Source organism: Sphaerodactylus townsendi, linkage group LG09, assembly GCF_021028975.2.
Source record: "Sphaerodactylus townsendi isolate TG3544 linkage group LG09, MPM_Stown_v2.3, whole genome shotgun sequence".
Taxonomy (NCBI): domain Eukaryota; kingdom Metazoa; phylum Chordata; class Lepidosauria; order Squamata; family Sphaerodactylidae; genus Sphaerodactylus; species Sphaerodactylus townsendi.
Genome location: NC_059433.1, coordinates 40660325 through 40685027, shown reverse-complemented (window position 1 = coordinate 40685027; position 24703 = coordinate 40660325). Strand labels below are relative to the sequence as shown.

Sequence of the window (24703 nt, the reverse complement as noted above, 5' to 3'; positions counted from 1 at the left end):
CGGCCCCGCCTCCGAGGGGCGGGCCGGAGCGACGGTAGCAACTCCTCTGCGCCAATCGGGAGCCGCCTGAGAAAAGGTCCGGGACTGGCTTTGCGCGCGGAGTCGCGGCCAGGCGAGGCGGCACGCCTCCTTGGCAGGCTGCGTCTCCTTCCAGGAGTGCTTGGAGGTGGCAGGCAGCCCCGCGGCCGGGAAGCTCCGAGGAGATGCGCCGATGGCCCCCGCCAGGGACCAGGTGCCGCCCGACCGCCTGGTGAGATTTCTCCCTATCTGAAAGGGAAGCCCTTTCCAACTTGTTTTTGTTGTGATTTGTTGCTTCACAGGTAGCCTAAATAACATTTGTGGTAGATGCATGTTCTGCTTCTGCTAAAACGTCTAATTTGTTTGTAATTTGTAATGTCATCCTAAACAGGGATGTGGAAGGGTACAACTTTGGTTAGGATTGTGCTGCAAAAGTGTTTAGGAGCTGCTACTTCTAAGCATGACTAATTTAAAAGCATAGGAGGTTATGTGCCAATATATCTGTTGAACATCATGATACCAAGACTAATTTGCATTCAGTGCCGTCCTTAGTCAACTTCTTTCAACAGACTTATAAGGTTGTAACTTTGTTTAGGATTGCACAGTAAGCAGCAGGAACTTTGAAAAGCAACAATCTATTTTTAAACCTCTTTTTAAGTTGAGGGATCGGGAATGTGCAACAATATTTAGGACAAGAGGTAGTAAAATACTATTTGTATGGGAATACATTTGTGTGCATACTTCCTGATCTACAATGAAATACATTGGAACATTGTAATCCTTTTTCCAGCTTCACAGATAGGCAGAGGAATAAACTGAATGGTCAAATGGCTGCAGCGGTCAACTGTACATTGTTTATTTTTCCCAACGCCCTTTGTGTGACAAACTTCCCATATAAACCTCTTATTAATGATAAATAAGTAACAAGCCAGACTTTTATCAGTTCTTAGCATCCATTGGTTTGCCCACAGATTACAGCGTTGGAATATAGCTTCAAAGCAGGAAGCTATGCATGACAATTTTGCCTACATATTGGCTACATATTTGCCTACATATTGATATACTAAGTAAAAACACATATAAAAGAATAAAAGATAAGACGGGATGGAGGGATCATTGAGGTAATAGCAGATGAAACCAAGAAATCTTCACCCACTGTCAGAAAACAGCAACAGAAGGGTCCCTGGAGAGAGAGTTCCAGAGTTTGGTGCCGCAGAAGGCCGTTTCCCAGGTTGCTACCTTCCTAATCATCAGTGGGAGAAGCCAAAGCAGGGCCTTGGAAGATGACAGAAAAATGGTAAAACTAGAACTCTTGCTACTTCTTTACTCAAAGACAAAAGACCAACTTTGTTTTGTTCACTGTAAAGAATATTTTTGTTGAATTTTGTTGTTGAAACAACACAAACAAGGTACTATTTTGATTAACCAACTAATGATGAAAGGCAGTAATTTCTATCTCTAGCCCAATAAATGAAGTATGGAGGTGGAAAGGAAGGAGCAATGGCAGATGACAAGAACGTTCTGAAAGGCTGAAAGTGTGTGACTGGTCCAAAATCACCCAGTGAGGTTCCACAGCAAGATGGGTATTAAACCTTGATCTCTGAGGCTCTCCTGAAGGTTCTGCTTGAGAAGAAAGATACCCTGGCCGCCTCAGACTCTGCCAAGGAGCATCTGTTCCTTAGTGGTCCATTTATACAGTCTCCATTTATATGGCTCTAGATTACCCAAGCTCAGTTATAAAAATAGAGCCATTAACACCCCAATTCATCTTTATGTACGAGTTAGTCCCAAAATGTTTAGCAAGGTCTAAAATTTAATTTATTTTTGCTCTAATGAAAATGAAGAAGTTACTCCTTAGTGGTCCATTTTTGAAAGGTTCCATTTATATGGCCCTACATTACCCAGACTCAGCTATAAAAGTAGAGCCATCAATAGACCAATTCATGTTTATGTATGAGTTAGTCCTAAAATGTTTAGTGAAGCTTCCCCACATAACTGGGTTTAGAATAAGAGCCTTTTGGACCATAACATTACTGCCAACAAAGCCCATCTTTCATAACAGAACAATCAATAGCATAAAGAGAGTGACTCCCTCCTCCCCAACAAACACTCTGTGAGGTGGGTGGGGCTGAGAGAGCTCCGAAGAACTGTGACTAGCTCAAGGTCACCCAGATGGCATGTGTTGGAGTGCACAAGTTAATCTAGTTCACCAGGTAAGTCTCCACAGCTCAAGTGGTAGAGTAGGGAATCAAACCCGGTTCTCCAGATTAGAGTGCCCCTGCTCTTAACCATTATACCACACTGGCTTAAAAACACCTCACACTTATTCAACCTTATTTGACCAGTCAGCAGTCCAACAAGATCCCTTAGCAGAGCAGAGCTGGTACAGCAGCACTTTCTCCCCTGGCTGTAGCCCACTCAGTGTCTGAAATTTTGCTCTTCAGAGTCAGCAAAGCCTCAATAACAGCACAGAGGGCAAAGTGGGGATCCAAAATCAGATTTGAAGAAATCAACTCTCCTCCTGCCTTCTAATGACCAAAGTTCCTTTCTGTAATATGAAACCAGCAATAGGATACAAGGCTACTTTGTCTTTGACTGGTTAAATACCTTATGTGTTTCCGTTTCTGAACCCTTTCTCCTGTGCAGCAATGTCACTGCAGCCTAGCAGGTCCTGGCCAATCAGTGCCTGAATAGGAGACCACCTGGTAATGCTGTGGATATTCTTTACTATTTATTTATTTACAAAATATGCACTCCACTTTTCTGCCCTCATCAGGGTCACCATGGCAGCTAACATGTTGAAACCATGCACAATAAAATCACATTCTAAAAACCATTAAAACAATTAAGGCCAAAACTAAGTAATACAAAAATATAAAACAACAATTAAAACACAAGGCAGGAAAAAGGGATCAGTGAGGAAATATCAAACCAAACAAAAAAGTATTTTGTGGAAGATGGCAACAGTGGGGGACAGACAAGTCTCCCTGGAGAGAGTTCCAGAGTTTTGGGGCCATGACTGAGGCAACACTCTCCTGGGTTGCCATCTCCCTAATGTCAGAAGGAAGAGCAACCAAAGCAGGGCCTCGTATGACCATGGTGGTCAGATAGTTTTGGAAGGGATAAGGAAATCCTGAATTTTCCTGAGAAAAGGCAGAATCATAAATCAGCTAATTTGGCTTGGACTGGCTCTGTAGATTATGTAGTAACAGTGCAATTCAGTTGGGGAGGGGAGCACTGCAGTGGCTGGGGGGAGGTAGTGCAGCAAAGGCAGTTTCACACCACCTCCAAAGGGGATTCCAGGTGGTGTAGAAGTGAGAGAAAACAAAAAAATCTCTTATTGCCCAAATTGACCCATAGGCTATACAGGCTATTGCTGCAGGCTCGGGGGCCAGCATTCTTGGGCTGGAACACCAGTGGAAGATGACTAACGTTGGTTCCACCCCTGGAAATGCCTGGGCCTGTCCCGCCTTGTGCCAGTGTCAGAGAGAATGTTGGCACTGCCCTGTAATGGCCCCAACTTCTATGTTTTGTCTCCACAGAGGTGAGGGATGGCTGGCCACTGGTGGCTTTCCCCCCCCCCCTCTGTCTGTGGGGGTACCCCTTGCGCTGGCAAAGGGGGCAAACACATCGGTGCAGCCCTCCGCCACTCCCTATGTGCATTTAGTCCCCCCCATCTGAATTAGGCTGTAAATGTTCTATCTCCCTGCTGATTTATGAAGAATTATAGTTTTCTGCACACATGTGTATGTTTGTATGTGTAACAATATATCTTGTCCTCCTATATCTAGGAGCAGCAGTGGCATAGTGGTTAAGAGCAGGTATATTCTAATCTGGAGGAACCAGGTTTGATTCCCTGCTCTGCCACTTGAGCTGTGGTGGCTTATTTGGGGAATTCAGATTAGCCTGTGCACTCCCACACATGCCAGCTGGGTGACCTTGGGCTAGTCACAGCTTTTCGGAGCTCTCTCAGCCCCACGTACCTCACAGGGTGTTTGTTGTGAGGGGGTAAGGGCAAGGAGATTGTAAGCCCCTTTGAGTCTCCTACAGGAGAGAAAGGGGGTATAGAATTCCAAACTTCTCCTCCTCCTCCTCCTCCTCGTCTTCTTCTTCATCTTCTTCATCTTCTTCTTCTTCTTCAGCATGATGCCATCTGCAGGTACTTAAAACTGGAGACTGTAGCATAACAATTTTTTCTACAAACCTGAGGAAAAACGCCAGTTTGCATACAAATCTAGGGCAAAATAATATAACTTTAAGAAACAAAAGCCCTCGGTGTAAATTGCTAGGCAACCACAACAGTTTCTGTCAATAAATGGCAGAAGGAGAGGGCAAGGCCCTTTCCAGACCTATTTTGGATTTTGGGGGAGGCTTTTGGGGGTTCAGGCTTAGCAGTAACACAGGTTGACTTGCTACCACCTGATTGGCATGGCTCACCCAAGCCAGGCTTGGATGGTTGGTACTGTTTAACAGCAGCCCCCCCCCCCCACAAAGCTAGGGTGGTGTAGTGGTTAGAGTTTCAGACTAGGTTCTAGGAGATCCAGGTTCAAATCTCCATTCTGCCTAGGCTACATCAGGTCAGCTATATGTTCTAATCTACCTCATGGAAATATTGTGCAATATGGCGCAAGCTGTTTTAGAACCCCATTGTGAGAAAGTTGGAGTATGAACAAAAGAATAAATAATAAATATTGTTGAAGATGGCTGACAGTTAAAAAAATGGCTGGTTGATGACTGGTAAGGAGAGAAAAAAAGTGAAGAAAGGTGAGAATATGGGGCCTTGCCAGAAAAAGGCAAAGAGACATCGTATGGGAAAGGGGATCTACTGGGAAAATGAGATGCCACCCACACGTGTTTTCAAGTTCCCCACTGGGCAACTGGACCCAGTCTGGCAGCCAGCACCACACAAGCGGGCCATAGTTTTCCCAGGTAAAGACTGCCAGTTGGAGGAAAGGAAGAAAAGGGGCAAATAAAGGTGGGTTGGCTGGTGGGTGGGAATGAGAGAAGGAAGAAGGGGGGAAATTAGAGCATATAGGGCTTTAAGAAAATGGAAAAAGTGAAGGAGGAGTCCTTGCAGGCCCCATACACATATATAATCTATTGATTTGTTGGTTTTTTTGGTTTATGAGATGACTACTACAGCCTGTTGACCAACAAGTTCTATTTTCATACTATGTAGTACGTTTATCACTTCTGCAGCATTAAGAGAGGCAGGGAAAGCAAAGAGGAAGAAATTATAAAAGCCAGAAGGTGAAATTTTATATACATAATTTCAAGAATTTACACACAGAGAGACTGGCCCAAACTGGCAGCCCTAGTATACACCGACAAACTATACTTTATAGCTAGACATACTTTGGCAGTCATGTAACCTCATAAAATTGGTGCTCAGTATGGACTTTTTAATTACAAAAAAATCATCTGAAAGAATGGAATTTATGATGTCAGGATAGGGACAAACCAGATTAAAACACAACATTCCGAATACACTCAACTGGTGTATTTGTGAATATTTTTTGTGAATATGAGTGCATGTATGTTATAGATACTTGGCATCAGAAATATGTTTTAGCGACATGGCTGATGACCCATCCAAATGGAAGGGAAGGATCCACCTATGGGAGCAGCACATGGTTGCTCTGGCAGATTTGTCCTCCCTGGAGCACTTATCCTGGTGGAGGGGCTACACCGTCGACATGCGGCTACCACTGCCCTCCCTGGTAATGGGACGTGGTGTAGGATGCTCTGGTAGCATCCCTGCGCCACCAGCGCATTAGGGGCACTCTGGGGGCAAGATTGGGGAGGAGCTGACTTCAGTTGGCTCCCTCCTGGTCATCCACCACTTTGCGCTGGTGGCGGTTAGTTTAGACTTAAGCCACCAAAAAGATGGTTTAAATCTATAGAGATGGCCACCATAGATGGGCACCTGACCACTTGGATGGGGCTGCCTGATATTTAACACTGAGACAAGATGCTTGAACATATATTGAGTGTCTTGTCTTCCTCGTTAACTCATTTGCTTCAGGATCAGAGAGCAGTGCAGGGCTACCAAATTAGCGTACAGGCTGAGTGCCAGCATGGCCTGAATTCTGAAAGATGGGTTTGCATATAAGAGACTGGAATTCATTTCACAAATACACTAGATAATTGCCTTGAACAAATTCATTGCTTAGTTTTTTCCTTAGAAAATAGCCATACTAATAGCCTACTTATAGGATTGAGGAGGGGGAAAAACACATTAAAATGATAAATTTACTTAGAAATGTTTAAAAGTGCTAGATAAATTTTTATTAGTAGAAAGTCAAGATATGTGAGCTCAAGCCCTCCTACTTTTCATTTTAGAAAGTAATTACATATTACGTACATGAAGGGCCAGAGCGAGGGAAAACTGTACCCGGGGCACGTGTACGCCCTGTGCCCCTGACCACGCCCTGCACCATCACGCACCACTGCCTGCCCCCTTGGCACTACGCCACAGAGTTTATGTCCTGTGTGGTAATGGGATTTATGATACACAACACAATCCTCTACAGAGGCCAATCAAAGGTAAACTGTGTTGCAAACACAGACAGGGCTTTTTAAAATACCTTTCATTAAGGCTAATCAAAATAACACAGGATAGGGTACAAACATTTATGTTCTCCAGAATTCTTCATCAGGTTGAATGTTAAGAGAAACAGGGAACAAGAGAGAGGTAGATTCTCAAGGTTTCTGTTCTGTATCCTGGTTAGAATGATCTACTGAAGGGGGCCCTGATCTTTTTGTTTACACTTTTGGAAATCTGACACAAGGTCATGGGCACAACCACAGAACGGCTGCCACGGGAGGCAGAGCCAACCACAAAATGTCAGGGAGTGAGGTTATGCATAATTCTAATAGTAAATCTTCTGCCTCTGTTTAACAGGATACCTTTCAAAATGAACATATTCTTTTAAAATATTTTCTTGCATCCACAGAGCTTACCTTCAGTTACATAATCTTGTACTGTGAGGGCAGTTGATTTTTAAAATCGTCATAGTTAATCAGAAACCCTGATTGGGGAAAAGCCCCATCTGCTTTCACACATTTTCTAAAAACACTTGGTGGGTGCCAGGAAAAGTATTGCCTGCTCTCAATTGGGGACCCCTGATCTACTGGGTCCAAACAGTTCAGGGTTTGGATCATATCACATGGTACTCTTGAACTTTTGACAAGGTGCAAAAAATGGACACAAAAACAGCATCCAACGAGAAGAACAGTATATAACACTGTATCATGATATTTTGCTGGCTGCAATATACAGCTGTTACACAACCTTTGGTTTTGAATTTTGGTATGGACCATCACTGCTAGCGGTGCCCTTTGCTTACAAAAGAAAAAGGCTCTTGGTGGGAAACTCTCTTGAAAGCTAGATATAAAAGCACAAATCCAACTCTGTTTGCATACTTAATAGTAATTATAACTAGTTGTGGGATATTGTGGATATACATCAAAATATATATCGGACTGTGTATTCGATTCAAAGTAAAACAGTTAACTCACTTGAATATGTACCTGAATGCATAGCTGATTTACACTGGTCATTACTACTCATGTAGTGAGATTCTTGTATAAGATTGTTATTGTATTCCCTCTTCTTTGTTTGTTTGGTGCAGAAGAAAATATACTTTTATTTGCCCCAATTTCCATTGCAGTGGCATATTTGTTGTTTTTAAATTCCTGCATGAAATCAATATTTTTGTAAATAAAAGATTTGTTGTGCACCCATTTGTTCATTCCTTGTCAAAGAAAATCAAAAATCATGTTATCTGAGCCCTTCTGGTAAAAATACATTTAAAATGAAGGTAAATAAATATTTAGCTATTCCTTTCTAGGGGTAATCCCATAATAATCCTGTGTCCCCCCTTCTGAAAGGTTCTTATATTTAGGTAATATTGCATTAGTAGATGAGTTTGGACTGACCATTTCATGGAAACATTACTGGCCGCAGCCCTTTTTCATCATCCTTCTTTATGGAAAGTATCAAACAGCTTTCCAACAAAGTTTATGTACATTTTTCAACACCAAAAAGGAATTAGTTATCGGTACTTCCTGTCAACATACACCTTCTTAGGGAGCCTCTACTTTGAGGAATTAAGTTATAGAGTATTTCCAGAGTCCAATAAACTCTGTTTCTTAAAATATCATACCTTCAACTTTAAATCCCTGCTCAGTTAAATTCAATCAGTGTTGTATTAGACAAGTCATACCCACTCTCCTGTGGCTTAATGATTTATTTTATTTTTATTTATTTATAGAATTTCTTAATCACTTCTCCCAGAACTGGCTCAGGGCGATTTACAGATCAGCAACAATCAAAGTGTCTCTGCATATGTAGACCTGTAATATTAGAAAGCCGAGTAGCGATCTAAAATGTATGATAAATTAATTCAATTATAATGAATTACTTCACTTATATTGCATTTGTCTTACCGAGACCTACTTTGAAGGGTTGTTGTGAAGTAAAAACACCCACCCCCATATGTAGAAAAGTGGCCCACAAATACAGCAAATTAATAAATGTAGTAGGTTGTCAAGGGGTGGGTAGTATGAATACAGTGTTTATTCACTCTACTGTCAGAAGAACATCTGTGTTGGATCTGATCAGTAAACCATCTTGTCTAGAAGTCTGTTAACTCTAAGGGAGCCCTGTTTAGCAAGGTTCCCCAATACTTCTCCAGATCTGGTGTAGGCTAGATGTGGACAGATCTGCAAATCCCATAGGTGGATAAATATATGAGTTTTCCTTGTGCAGGATGATCCATTGTGAAATCTATTAGTTCAAATGAAGGACAACTCCACAATCTATTATAACTATTTTGCTTATATCCTATTTCTCCAGTCACACTCTCAGTCATATGATACCTGTTGTAGAATAACAATGGTTGTATAGAGAGTTACATATACACACATATTCATGTCTTTCACTGCTAGGAAGAATGGAGTTGTACTGTGGAAGGGAAGGGAAGATTTATTTTGAGTGAAAATGAAAATGGAAGATTCTTGTAAAGTTCACATAGCAGTATAGGGTCAGAGTCAAAGAAAAGTAATTTACTGAAATATTTATGCCTCATTTTACTCCCCAATGGGGACTTAAAGCATCTTACTTCACCAATCTATCCTCCAGTTTATCCTTACAACAGATGCCCAGTAAGATAGGTTAGATTGAGAAAGAGTGACTGGCCTGAAGTCACTCTGACCCCTTCTACACGGCAAATGTATAACGGGTTGCAATTGGAATAAAGGAACCTGTTTTTCTGTTTTTGCGTTCACATGCATCTGTGCAGGAACCATTGGAGCCCACAGAAACAATCTGGGTTTCTGTTGCGCCTTCGCACAGAGATGCATCTATTTTTAAACCACTTCCCACACACGCGTAGATATGCAAGCATGCAAAAATGAAATCCCACAGTCATGCCGATGTCCCACATTAGACCATCTGCACCTGCGTAGCTATGCAGATGCAAGCCAAAAATTTTAAAAAATGGAAAAAAGGATGGCAAATAAAGTGTCTCCTGCCTGGCTGTTTGCTCATGAGCGGCTGCAACCCAGGATTTTTGAAAAGACTCGATTGTTTAGTAATTAAAAAAAAACAGGTTGGGGGAAATAACACAGGGCAGAATTGTTTTGAGGGCGAGATCTGTGTGAAGTCCCCCCCTAAAAAACCAGGTTATTTAGTGTCCTACACCCATGTTTACTGGCCTAAGCTGTGTGGGTCCCACAGAGCTTTCATGGCAGAATGGGGATTCAAACCTGGGTTTCCTAGATCCTAGCCTGACACTCTAAGCACTACACCAAGCTGTCTCCCCTCATGAAAAGGATTGTTTTGCTTCCCTCACTCCAGTCCTCTGGACTCTCCCCAAAGCCACTCCTGAGAGTTAGAGAACCACTTTTGGCAGGGGAACTAGATCCAAGTCAGCGATCATCCTCCTAGGAACCTATCTATGGCAGTCATCAGTTGGTACTTCGCAAAATACTGAGCATTTTGATTTGGAAGGTTTGGTTTCTGTTAGCATAAAGAAGGAAATTATCAAACCTCTTCCTTAATGGTTTAGAAGCAATTCCATTATGTTAGGTTATTGAAGCAGCTAAGCCTCAACCCAGCTTCCACTGAAATCAATATCAAAAACTGCTATGACTTGAGATTTTCAGAGGTTTTGAACATCTGAGACTTCCATTAACTACTCCAGTAGCTGCTTGTGCTAAGCACTTTTGAAAGTCAGGTCACTTATTCTTTCAGAGCTGCAAGACAAAGACCAACAATGCAAATTTGGAAGGACAGCAATTACTTTAAGACAGGGGTGGGGGGAGATAATAAAACATTAATGAACAAAAAACTTTTGGCATATCTGAGTAATAACGTGTTTCCCCGAAAATAAGACAGTGTCTTATATTAATTTTTGCTCCCAAAGATGCGCTATGTCTTATTTTCAGGTGATGTCTTATTTTTCTGTGTTCTGTTCATCGGGCATGCTTCCAAACAAAAACTTTGCTACGTCTTACTTTCGAGAGATGCCTTATATTTCTCACTTCAGCAAAACCTCTACTACGTTTTATTTTCTGGGGATGTCTTATATTCGGGGAAACAGGGTATATACATGTTCGGCAGCATGAGAGTGAAGATGCCACTTTTGCCATTTGTTTTTGTGTTAATTTAAGGCTCCATCAATCAACGGTTCTATTTATGAAATGCTGGGTTTTAAAAATGCTTTTGTGGCTATTTTTTTAAGGGTGTAAGAAATCGTGAAATCATCAAAGGCTTTCATGGCCAGAATCAATTGGCTGTTGTGGATTTTCCAGACTGTACAGCTGTGGTCTGGTCATTTATCTCCTAATGTTTTACCTATAACTATGGCTGGCAACCTCAAAGGCATGTCTCTAAGGCCCCTTCTGCACACGCAAAATAATGCGTTTTCAAACCACTTTCACAACTGTTTGCAAGTGGATTTTGCTATTCCGCACAGCTTCAAAGAGCACTGAAAACAGTTTGAAAGTGCATTATTCTGCATGTGCGGAATGAGCCTAAGAAAAACATACCTTACCATGACATGCTCTGAAGATGCCAGCCATTGATGCAGGTGAAATGTAAGATGCTGAAACTACCACACTATGGCCATACAGCCTGGAAAACCCACAACAGCCAATCATGAATTCATTCTGTCTTCATTTCCACATGTACTGTGGATTAAGACTGTGCATGGGTACTGTCACACTTATAGAAGCTACACATATCTAACTGACAGAGTGAATAGGTACTGGAGGGCAAACAACCAATCATGTCTCCTAATATCTTCAAAAGCGACAACATATACATAAGTGTAAACTCTTAATACATTCAGCCCTTGCTTACAATACAAAAGTAGGGAAAGAACTGAAACACTGCCGATGAATCAGATCACATACACCTAAAGCAAAAGGGATGTTGCTGCAGTGCCATCTTTTGGCCAAATCATCTTCTTTTTTTAATGAAGGTAACAGTCCTCCGGCAGATTTCAATAAGACTTGTTTATCTAACATTTTTACAGGCAATGGAACACCTACAGGAGGTTGATTTGGGCTGGCTGTCATACCAGCATGCTTTCTTATCACCACTCCAGCAAGCACACTTGGTCCCATATTTTCATTTTAGATTTATTTCCAAGATTTTGTAATTGACAATGAAATACTTCAAACTTGGAGGGAGCCATGAGTGAAGTCTATAAACCAGCAGGAAGGAATAAAAGCCAAAAACAATAAACAAACCAAAGTAAAGTGGGAACGTAGTAACAACTAAAATATGTTCTTAAAATGTAATTTACAACAAAAGCCATATATAGCAACAGTTTAGGGATTTTTTTATTTACCTAACTTCAGTGAAGAAAATATGGATGAAAAAGTCACAGCTACTAGAAAATACCTTGTTAGACTTAAAACTCTCCCTATACCCCCATTCTATCACTTTCCCCCTAGCAACTTTTCCTCACAATATGTTCCAGATCTCTGGCTGGGAGAAAAGTAACTAGAAGGGGATTATAGTGGAAAAATAAAGAGTGAGAGAAAACCCTAAAACCACACACATACACTCTGTTTCTTCATTTCAAATCATGTTTTTCCTGCAGTGCTGCGTAGGCCTTTCACTAAGAACTTACAATACTAGCTACCATCTATTCCTCTTTTTGTGCTCAGCAGCATTAAAGTAGGAGATTTAACATACATGCTGCATTAAATACATACAAAGTTAATTTGACCCAATATTTTTCTGCCTTTCTTGTCCATGCCAGGCTGTGAGATCTTCTGAATAATACTAAATACCTCACATGAGACAGCTAAGAAAGGGCGGATTGGAAAGTGAAGATGAATTATCATGTGATATATTCTTGTATGCCTTAATAGTGCCAGTTTAATAAGCCAGAAATGGCTTAAGTGAGGCTTTCACTTGGACTCCATCATGTTGCTAAATACAATATTCATTCTTTCTTTGGCTAACTTCTGCCATACCCACACTTTTTGGCACACGTTAATCATAGCTATTGGAACTCAGACCAGAGGGTGCCTAATGAAATTGGCCAAGGAACAATTACAAAATATGCACAAAGAGACAGAAAATAAGAGAGATTTTTTGAAACTCAGTTAGTACTTGGGGACATAATTCCCCAGAATTTATTTATTTACATCTTTAGCCTGTTTTTTTCCAAAACAAAAGACTCAAAAGGCTTGTTATACTTACAAACAATGGCATAGATCTTTATGAATTTTCCCAGCCTAAGGAGCCTTCTATCAAGTTAAGTGGCTCTCCCCCAAGAGGAAAAATCTTTTATATTGGGGAACAGCTTCTTAGGTTGGAGGATAGCTTCAAATTTTCCTCAGTGGCCTGGTGGGATATATGTCATCAGTATTTATATAAACCAATAAAAGTAACAAAAAGCCAGGAAAATAGACTATTCAGTTCTACTTGCTACTTCCAAAAGGTCTCTTAAACCAGCTTTACAATTATTTCTAGAAACCACAAAGATACTGTAAATATGAGGCCACCACTGTGGAAGCTGATTCAAAAAGAAGACAAATTCATGAACAATAGTATTAGAAAGATTTCCAAAACAGTCCTTCTTTACACTAATATTTATATATGTCTTTTCAAAAATTAAAAGTATGGCATTCTTTGCAGTGCTATACAAGTAGGCAGCAAGTACATGAGACCTCAAGTCTTTTAAAAAAACTGGTTTTAGGAGACTCCACATTGGATTGAGGGTGCAGTGCTAGACAAGTGATTTTAAACCTTTTCCACCCATATGATTTTCCTGGTCTAAATTTCCCACTGAAGCTCCTATTTTCTTGGTAGGGAAAACAAACTGCAGATCTTGCCACTATCAGATACAGGTGAGATGTTTCCACTCAGCAGCCTAAGCAACTCAGATCACCTCTTGAAAGATAACCAAATTAGTAAAAACGTTGCTGCAAAACAGAAATACAGCGCTGGCATACTAGAAAACAGTGCTGTTTATGATCAGTTACCTATATATGTATTAACAGTGAGACTTGTATGGCTGATAGTTTTCAGGGAATATAGTATAAACTGCTGGAGTCACTCGGAAGACTGATTTGTAGAAAGATACCAGTTCTACAGTGGTGTACTGAATGTGGTCATTTTGTCATTGGATACATAACTCTTCTGATTTTTTTCACTAAAGAAGTCGACTTCTCCCAATGTATATGATAGGTATATATATTATATTATGTAGGTATATATTAATTTAAAGTTCTGTTACCTTAGCTGGCTAAGGAGGTTTGGTTAACGTACTTTATTTCATGTATATTTTAATGGTATTTCTAACAGATTTATTAAATTTATATCCTCCTTCGCTGATTTATTATCTGTTCTTCTCAACCTTTTTGGCTGCATCATCTATTTAGGTCAGTGATGGCGAACCTTTTCGAGACCGAATGCCCAAATTGCAACCCAAAACCTACTTATTTATTGCAAAGTGCCAACACAGCAATTTAACCTGAATACTCATGTTTTAGTTTAGAAAAACCGGTTGGGTCCGAGGTGCACGTTACTCAGGAGTAAGCTTGGTGAAGCAACCATGCAACGCTTTGAATGGATGAATCATGACCCTAGGAGGGTTTACTCAGAAGCAAGCCCCATTGCCAGCAACCGAGTTTACTCCCAGGTAAAGGATTGTGCCCAGGCCAGCCTAGATGTGTGTGTGTGGGGGGGGGGGGTGATTTTCCACCCCACCCACATGATGAACTCTGGGCACGCGTGCCCACAGAGAGAGCTCTGAGTGCCACCTCTGGCACCCGTGCCATAGGTTCGCCACCACTGATTTAGGTGGACTGAGTTATCTTTCCTGTTCTTTTTCCTTGTTTGCTACAGCATTAGATGACTGACAATCAGCAAGCAAAATACACAGTATATAATTTAGACTGGAAATGCTTATCCCTGCAGTTTCTATGTGTTAATCTCTAATTATTCTGTCTGGTTTCTTGCCTAACAATAAAGAACTCAGAAAAGGATAGGTCATATATGCAACTCTGGGGAAAACATGAGTAAATATCATGCTATTGGTTTAAAACAAATGCAGCGAATTTTTCAGCTGCTGCTCTCTTTTGCATTTCTGCCCCATACTACCTCCTTAGATTAAAAAATGCAGAACACTCTTCTAACCAGGCAAAATCTGTCTTTTTAAATTTTTCAGATTTTCTGAACATTTTTGGCCTGTAGTTTCTGAGTCAAACCTGCCTACTGTGGGGCCAGGGCCGCTCTCTGGTCCTACACAGCTGAGTTAGTTTTAAGAAAAACTTAAAATTTGAAATAAAGCAAAAGACATCTGACATTAGAAAACAAACAGACAGTTTTACTTAGCAGAATTTAGATAAGATTACAGAATGTGAACTCTCCCGAGGGAGGGACACGCCCCAATACAAAATTTAGAATGTTACAGGAGATTGCCCTCTCCTGGGTGGCTCTCTAAAGAGGCACGCCCAGTATAGGAAAACCTGAGTTTTTGTAGATGCAAAAATGTCACATAGTCCTCCCCTTTTGTTCCACGTATTATAATTCATATACCTTAAAAATCTAATTGGTCAGAACTGGTCACATGAAGGCAGCCTATATTCTACGTATTTTCACATTCTTTCTGTAATTCAAACGCTACATGCTGTTAGCTTATGGCCTCTAGGCATATACAAAGGATAGTAATAAAAGGTAGCTTGTTGTCTCCAAGAAAACCCCATTTTGCTAGGTTTCTCTCAGAGAGAGCTATCCCTTCAGGCTATGCAGCATTCCATAGGCTCATAAAACTTTTAGATAATGAACCTTTTCTATTCCCCAGCATGAAATGATTCTAACAATTCCCCAGTTTTAAATGTTAAAACATGGTTCTAAGACTTATACAATTATTCTAAGACAATAGAATTATAGTAAAATACAAATACATGTGAATCACTTATCATTTATGTGTTCATTTAACTATATAGAAAAACCACTTTGTAATTTAACTAATCACATTCATTTCTAACCCAAAAACCTAACCAAGAAAACAAGGTCATATAAAATGCATCTGTCTGCTGTCACGTAGGCCCTCAGTGCCAAGATACAAAAGATGTTATCTGTACCTGCCTGCATTTTGCTAGCAAGCTGGTAACATGGCTTTTTGACCTTTTGCAAACATGCAGGCTTGTACTGGTCACTTACCCAGAAGCTCCATTTTGATTCTTCAAATCCTTTGGTTCTATAACTTAATCAAATACAAATTTATACACATTCTGATCCGTTCCCACACTACTGAACAACAGAGAGAACTGCTATGTTTTCATTTCAGAACATGGAGAAGTGCCAGGGCTGTGGATTCAATATGCTTGGTTTCTTACATTATAAGCAAAAAGAAAATTATTAGAAAAGTCTGCTACTTACTCTGTTAAATTCTAATTAAATCAGTTATTTACGTTTTCCATTTTCAATGACCCTTTCAAAGCCAATACAATACAAGTTGAAGATTGCTACGTAATTCACATTCAAGAGAAGAGAAGTGGCTTGGATTGACTAGGAATTACAGGTTTGCAGTAACACAGCTAATTATAAAACAACACTTAGGAATGTAAACATCTGGTGATGAATTAGAAGTGTAACAAGAAGAACAAGCAATTGAACTGAATTGCCTAACCCTACTTAATTCCACATTTCACAATTCTGTAGGTTTATTACAACCTAAAATTATGGAACACCTAATTTCACATTAAAGGTTATATTTACACAGGCTGCTGTTCTTCGTTCCAGTTTCATTGCTTACAGTGCATTTGCCTTTGTTCATTTGCCTATGTATATCCTCTTCCTGAGTCTAATGAACCTTGCTGTTTTATTCATAATGCCCATCCACATGCTGCTCAGAAGCACCATGATCCCAGAGATAGGCTGGCAGGATAAACTTGTTTGTCACTGCTACATCATTGTTCTATATCTTTTGGAAGAGATTTCACGTTCTTCCACCCTAAAGGGTTATGCCATTCATGATGATGCATGTTTTGTGCAATTAGTAATGACAAACACAACCCAATAGACCAGATTTAGAAACTGATGGACCTGGGATATTGGGAAGCATTCATTGCCAGAAAGTGGGGACGGGTTTACCCCAATTCCTTTGAATAAAGCCCAAGGCCAGATTGGCTGAAGAGAGTGTAATCATAATCAGCCAATTGGAAAGAGGAGGGAGATTCTTTATGTTTGTGATGCTAGACCAATAATGCATGTTGTTTAGCCTGTATACAGGGACACATCCAGTTGCTATAAAATTGTGCCCGAAGTTACTTTGGCAAGCTGAAATATGTAGACACTGAAGAAGTAGATTGTTATCTATGAAAATGAGTATTGACTGGAGAGCTCGTTCCACTTTTGAACTCTCTGGATAATAACACTTTTGGCATTGCATGTTAGACTTGCTTTTTCTGCTTAGATTTTCTAAGGCACTTTTGTCTTCACTCGGATTCTTTAAGATACTTTTGAGAGTTTTGCGGAGTCTAATATAGATGTGTGTTTGCCACTTATATGCACACTATGTATTAAACATTAACTTTATTATTATATGTGCTTGTTCTGTATGGATTAAAGTCTGCTTGGCAGCCTAGGTATAGTTCTTTGTGGTGGGGTTGGTTACTTTGACTGTTTGGGCCATAACTAATTGGCAGGAATGGGGTGGGTTTGCTCATATAGCTAGAGATTTGCAGCGAGCGCCCTGAGCCACTGGATGCAATGGAGGGTGAGGCCTGGATACAACATGGTACGTTGTATCAACATGGCTTTATGGTACGTTGGGGCCCTTTGGTGCTGAGCAGAATCTCACTGGACTTGGTAGTGGGGCTGGGCACCTCTCAGCACAGTTTGTACAGGCAATGGCAAACAATGCAGATGGGGGCAGCTGGCTGAGCCTGGAGCCAAGGTAGATTTTCCAGAAAATGGCAGCCACAGCCAGGCTGACTAATGCAGCCTGTCCTACACTAAATATTAGTATAATTAATCGATGACATAATCAGCCAATTTTAATAAACTAGTTAACCCCATTCTGTGATCTCGAGTTTTATTGGGATACTAGGCCAAGACAGGGTAAGATCAGGAGTATGATTACAGAGTAACTGAGGACTAACCATAATAGTCTCCTCTAAGGTTAATGTAGGATTTGTATCCCATTTTATTGTGCTGCTGAGGCAAAATTAGTCCTTTTTGGAGTTATTATAAATCTCAGATGTTGTAATGATACTTTAAGCAGGTTCTCTGAATTCCCAGCTGTTGTTTTATTTTGTGGGTTTTTTGAAGCAAGTTTCTAGCCTCTTCCTTTGTGATGATATGCCTTTTTCCTTGTACCTCTAGGATTATATTGATATTTTAGGACCTTTTTTAAAAAAAAAAAAAAAAAGAGGGGGTCTTCTGTCACCACCAATAATTATACCAGTGCTGACACAGGGAGGGCAAACATTCAGAAAAACTCTGACTAAACCAAGTCCAGTAATTAGAGATCAACCCCCAAGAAAATCAGGAATAACTCCAGTATGCGGGGCAGGTCCATATGTATATTTCAGCAAATGAACTAAAACTCTGCCATAAAAATCAGTTCACACTAAAAGAAGCAAACCCATTAATGAGTTTGGTGATTTATTTTAGTAGTGACATTATCAGTAAAATTGGTTTCAACAGGATTTCAACAATTTATAATTACAGTATTATCCATGTGAGATATCATATTCTAAAATAGCACTGAGACCACAAGGAAAATATAAGATCTTTTTACAGTTGTAATTCATTTTAAATGAGATTATTGGCTTGGCAGTAGCTAATCATATGATAACATAGATGTAATGTGAAAAATGAAGTTGTTCCAAAACCTTTCTAATTCTATTGCTATGAACACCAAGTACAAATGTAATTCATAACAAACCGAGTTACTGAGAACAAAGGTGTAATGCCCGCCTTCCTATTAAAACCTTAGAGATGCTAGTGTACTTGGCCTATCAGCCATAAAATAATAAGTCTTTCATATTAAGAAAAGAAGTATACCACCAGAACAGATAACAGTTCATCCATCTTTCTTGGCAGCTTTGACCAAAAGCAAATGGTCAAGTGGAATGTACCCCCAAAACAAGAACTGAAAATTATAGGTTTATTATCAAAGTGAAAAAATGGATAATATGGAACCAGAGGCATACCACCCACAGGGACTTTGAGGGGGGTCCAGTGACCCCAGGCACACCGGCAGGGGGAAAAATCATCCCCACCTGCCCTCCTCCCTGCACTGACCCAGGGGTCATTTGACCCCCTGTCTCCATGGGCAGTACGCAGCACCTGTCTGAGCTGCCTTCTTCCCTCCCCAGGCCCTCGGGGGCAGGGCTCAGAGGTGGGGTGGAGGCGGTTCAGATGGGCACCGCAGCAGCAGGCTGCCTCCTGGGCCACCCGCTGCAGTGCCTTGCCCCCCACCTCCTTGCAGGCAGACTTCTGCTTTCTCCAGAAGGCGGCCTGCAGGGAGATGGGGGCGGCTTGGATGAAAACCATGACAGCAGGCCAGCCTGACACTATGGTGTCCATCCAAACTGCCCCCACCTTCAAGCCATGCCCCTGAGCACAGGGGGGCAAGGGGCACCCAGAGTAGGCATTGTCCCCAGGTACCATTCCCACCCCCGATACACCTCTGTATGGAACACCCCTATGCCCCAGCCCAAAAATAATTTTGCTAGGAAATTTCAGGCAATAAGAATTAACAGACTACTCCAGATCACTTGTTCAAAACCATAGAAAGGAAAGATCTTAACGACATTTCTTTTATCATGGTAATCTTTGGTAACTATCTAAGTTCTAAAGAGAGTTATTCCAAGGTAAGCCCATTCATTTCAATGGGCTTAGACTGGAGTAAATCTCCATAGAATTTTGCTGCAATTAGAATTATGCAATTAGAATTATGCTCCATAGAATTATGCTGCAATATTATAGGCTTCTGTCAGTTCACTAATTCTTTGTAACCCTAACATACCCATATTTTGCAGATTGTTAAGACTACAAAAAGTGATTTCAATCTCATATTGAGTTTGATTTATCTTTGGTTGTGCAATAAGTCATTCTTTATCTTTCAATGAAAAATGTTTTTATTTTCAGCATTTCCTTCCTGTATTTTCTAAGTTGTTAAAATATTTGATTTTTCTGTTTGATTCTAAGGAACCACAAGCACTTAAAATTATTCTGTCACTGTATTGAATTCTGAGCCAGTCTAGAACTGGTCATAGCAGTCACATTTGTATGTTCGGGTCTGCTTTGGTCAAGTATCAAGTGCTTAACCCAACATACATCACCCTGGCTACTTTTATTCTGCCCAGGATCACTTCCAGCATCAGAGCCACAGTGGGGGAAAGAGGAGCTTGGGTGACTAATTGCAAGGAAGTAAAAAAGGAGTCAGCTCCACTCACATGTCACTTTTGATGATACAATGAGATCTCACATACTTCATAAGCTGACACATGACTGAAGAAATCTGATTGCCACTATCACATCTATTTGACTCCAGTTTAAAAAGTTCCAAATTATGACATATCACATTAATCCACGTTGAGTTTCCACATCCATTATATCACATCTATACCCGTATTCAGGAGTATGGACTCTCCAAAGATGACAATACTGCTATCTCATCCTGAAAGTATCTAACTGAATGTTTGTTTCTAATTTAACATAGTATACTTTTTTTCTCAAGTGTCAAATCTCAAATGTTATGCTATCTCTTGGCTTTTGGAGGCCTTGGGGGGAATCAGAAGCCATACAAATGGGCATCAGGAATTTCATACAGCAAAAGAAGAAACAGGAATTTCCTAAGAAGCAGTAAAGATCTATAGGACTGGGTGGGGTGTTGGTTGTACATAGGACTGAAACCAAGGGAATGCATTCCGGGTTAACTTTGTGCTACCTATATTTAGTAAAGTCAGATTATCAAAGGTGATACAAGACAAAACTTCTGGAGCAATCACTTATTTTGCTGCTGTGATAAGTTCTCATAATTGCCACACTGCATTAAAAGATCACTTATGACACGTGTTACAAAATGAACAAATGAATGACTCCAAACAGATTCAAAGCTAACTTTGTACTACAATTCTCACTTTATTCTTTCACTAACATATTTAGGTCCTTAGTGTATTGTGAAAGAACACAATGACAACAGACACACTCTGAAAAGATTTTTTAAGGCAACCATTAGCTTGGCATAATATAATCAGAGGCTCTTTATTTAAACCTTCATAACCCAATTCCTACCAAACATTTACAAAGAGGGAAAAGAACAAAAGTATAAAGGCAACTGTGGCCTCTTTCATTAGAAAAATAGAAAGAAGCGAAAGAAAAAAACATTATTCTTAACAATTTATTCTCTACAGCCTTACCATGGATATTAATAGCAGACAGAAGTTTCTATACTTTCTTTTGTTTTCATAATTTCATACACACATGCACATTCACACTTTTTTTGCTGTGGTTATGGCAGTTCCATGTTTAAACACGCTAGACCTCTACCACTGCATCAAGTTTCTGCCTGAAGTTAGTACACCTTAAAAAACAAAGACATGTACTATAGCTGTCATATTAAGTTTGCATATTTCTGTGGCTATTGGCACAACTTGTGAAAGTGTATCTGTTTTTATTACAGTACCTGCCAAGCAGTCCAGAATGCCAGTGTCAAGGTACAGACAAAGGGCCACAATATTCATTATGGCTAAGGGTCCTGACACTGTTTGGAAAAGAAATCCATCATTTAAAAATGCTTGAGGGCAGTGTAGTGGGACCAGACAATTTTCTCCCATAACAGCTGTGGGAGGGGAGTTCAGCACTTGAAAAGGCCTGTGGTGGGATGACAAGATAGGCTGATCCATCGCAGGCCTGATCAGGAGCGGGCCCTTACAGCATCTTCAAATGGCCAAATTCTTCTGTAAAATGTCATCAATGTTCATTGGTCAAATCTATGGACATTGTAACATCAAGGCTGGTCCAGAGAGAATTGGCTTTAGTTTAAACAGTAATTTGTACTTCAAAATCCAAATTCAAAACATACACAAAGACAAAAATTCACCAAATTAAAAAGTGCTTATTTCCTACAGACTTCCAGTTTCTTCTGCACCAAATATTAACCTTTAAACCTGAACTTTCAAAACTTGGCCATTGAGAATCAAAATGAAATTAAAATTTTAGCATCATCATCATTTGCCCAGAGCCCCTAGGGGATGGGGCGGTATAGAAGCTTTAACAATAAATAAATAAATAAATAAATTATGAATTTAAAAATCTCACTTTTCTCTATTGGATCTTATGTTAACAGTCCATAACTTTCAAAACTACTAGTCATCTATTTTTTTTTCTGTTTTGTCTACATACTCTATCAAGCATTTTCAATTGTCCGTTAACTTAATTAAGTTCTTCTGTTTAAGTAGCCATCTTGGCCAGCTCTAATACTTTCACCCACCATTCTTCAATTGTAGATATAGCTGGTGTTTTCTATTTCTGTGCATATAGCATTCTTGCTTTTGTCAAACTAAGTCACATGTTTTCTTTCCACAGATCTATCCATAAATCACAGCAGATGAGCCTCTGGTTTCATTTGTACATTAGTCTTTAAAATCTTTTGAATTGTTGTATGTATTAATCTCCAAAATTCTGGAACTTTTCCACAAGTTTACCATAAGTGATTAAAATCACTTATTTGAAACATTTTATACATCTTTGCCAATTTGTTCTGGTGTTATAAACTATGAATCATTTTGTAAAAGTTCTTTTTCGAATTACAATAATGTATATTTAAACCCCTTTGACAACATGGTCGCCCATTGTTCTAACCATTTTTTCTCAAGTTTGAATATCTCCTGTAACTGTGCATAGGAAAACAAGTCACAATTAATAGTTTTGCCTGTAATTGCTCTCTAGAATATCAGTATTTCTTTTCAAAAGTAATTTCATGGAGAAACGACTGTAATTTAAATGATAGCGTGCATATCGCTGTTCACATTTTAAGCAAGCTGTTTGGTCTTTATCATGCCATCAAATAATTCTTTTCTATAATTCACAGTCTGTACAATCTAATCAATTGTACTCATCTCAAAGCAGCAAAACTAAATGTACACTTTAGGGGTCTAGAACATTTCTTTCAAACACATGAAAGAGAAGAAGAATTCAGCCTTGACTCTAGTAGTCATTCTGTGATATGGAACATTTTTCTCTCCTTAAAATATTGAGACAATTCTCTGAAGACCTTCTGTCTGCTTTTAGCGTTTTGGCACTTATGTACAGGATTTACTCAAAGCAACTGTTCATTGCTCAAATAATTTCTGAAACAAAGTTTTCTCTGTCTCTTGCAGGGGTACACGATAGCATACTATAAGTATTCTACAAGAGACCATTCTACGAGAGACCAATACTTGGAATAGAGCCCAACCCTTTTAGCAGAAAGTATAAAAATGCCTAATAAAACAATACATAAAAACCTAGTGGCTTTCCATTATCTGGTGTATCATTAAGCAGTCACACTAGTGACAGCAAAAGGACATTAAGGAGAGCAAATAAAGCTAAGAATAAGTTAAGACATCTATGCTGTCAATGATCACTGTTTCTAATGGTCAAGCCCACCATGAGTTTGCTGCAGTCATCAGACATTGTAGGATGTGATTGGCTGAAGTTGGGCCCTTTCATATGCCCTTTATGAAGATGGGGACATAAAATCTTGGCTGGGGCCAAGAAAACGCAACCCCAGACTTACACGGGGCTGCCCTTGTGGCTGGGAAGGGGAGAGCGGAGAATGCCTGGCTGCAAGGAGGCATGGTTGTCCCGGGCTGGAGTCACGCGATGGGGCCCCGTCACATGACTGGGGAGCCTGGGAACACCTATATAAGGCAGCATGCAGCTGGCCCTGGCCTCTTTTGAGGCCATGGAGCAAGTGGACCCACCCTCCATCCCTGTGTTCTGCATTGGATTGGTTGAATTTATTATTGACTGTTAATTTGTTTTTTTCGTCGCAGCCTTGGCGGGTTTTGGGCATAGGAGCACAACCTTTCTGGGGAGCTTGCTTGCTGGACCTCCCCACAGCTGTGGGCCTCAATAAGAGGTCTGGGGGTGGGGCAGGCTCGATAATGCAAGCCGCAAAGGCTCTGCTAGGGAGCCCACTACCCCCAGCAGGGAGGGGTGTCACAGATGGGCACATGCTCAGGTGGCACCTAGTAATTTTCTGTCCCAATTCCCCAATAGTGATTGGGAACTGTGCCAGGTTCAGCAGGCTTACTGCCTGGTGGCTAAGATGTGCCCCTTATGCTCACCCAGCTTCCTATGTTGGTTTTAATAAAACAGCCTGCAGCCAAAATTTATTCCAAAGAAAGCTGAGTTAGTGATCATTGGTAAGCGAGCCTCCACACGTCAGCATGCAAAAGGGAAAGCAGATGGGAAGATAGGGCCCCATTAGCTCATCACTGACGAAGCAGTGGCTCTTCTACACAAACTTTTAAAAATGTTTTGAGACAGGAAATAAAATGTTTCCTCCATGGAGTTTCACATTGTTCCCCCTCCCTTTTGGTTCTGAAAACTGTTAAACAATCTCTTCACATGGAGAGGTAGCGTGTCAAAGACAGCAAGGCTTTTCACTGGCATCCTAGTTTTCCTAGGACAGAGGCTCATTCCGCACATGCAGAATAATGCACTTTCAAACTGCTTTCAGTGCTCTTTGAAGCTGTGCAAAATAGCAAAATCCACTTGCAAACAGTTGTGAAAGTGGTTTGAAAACACGCTATTTTGCGTGTGCGGAAGTTTTTCATGTGAGGCAGTATTAAAACTTGTGATTTCTCTAAAGCTGACTGTGTCTACCAGGGCTTACAGAGTGATACATGAAGAAGCAACATGTAAACAAAAAGTTGTCCAAACCTGTATTGTTGAAGTGGTTGATCACACTTGAGCCAACTGAATTAACTAACTAGTTCCTGAACCAAAAGGATTGAACTAGAGGCTGAATATCATGTTCCCTTGCTTGTCTAAGCCATGAATGAAAATTCAACAAATTGTTTTTCATCTGACTTCAGTCTCCTTACTCATTAAACATTTCATATATTGGAAGATCAACGGTAACATCAAAGTATAAGAGATATAAAAGCTTCTGCAAAAAATATCCTATCTCTGGATTTGGAGGCACTC

At 40.3% G+C, this 24703-nt stretch overlaps 1 long non-coding RNA gene across 1 annotated transcript; it reads left to right on the top strand.

Annotated features, from left to right (window-relative positions):
- The first annotated feature begins 117 nt into the window (after positions 1-117).
- LOC125438752 lies at positions 118-23016 on the top strand. Its single transcript, XR_007245397.1, has 2 exons — positions 118-250; positions 22888-23016. It is a non-coding gene; the product is annotated as an uncharacterized LOC125438752 (long non-coding RNA).
- Positions 23017-24703: the final 1687 nt, after the last annotated feature.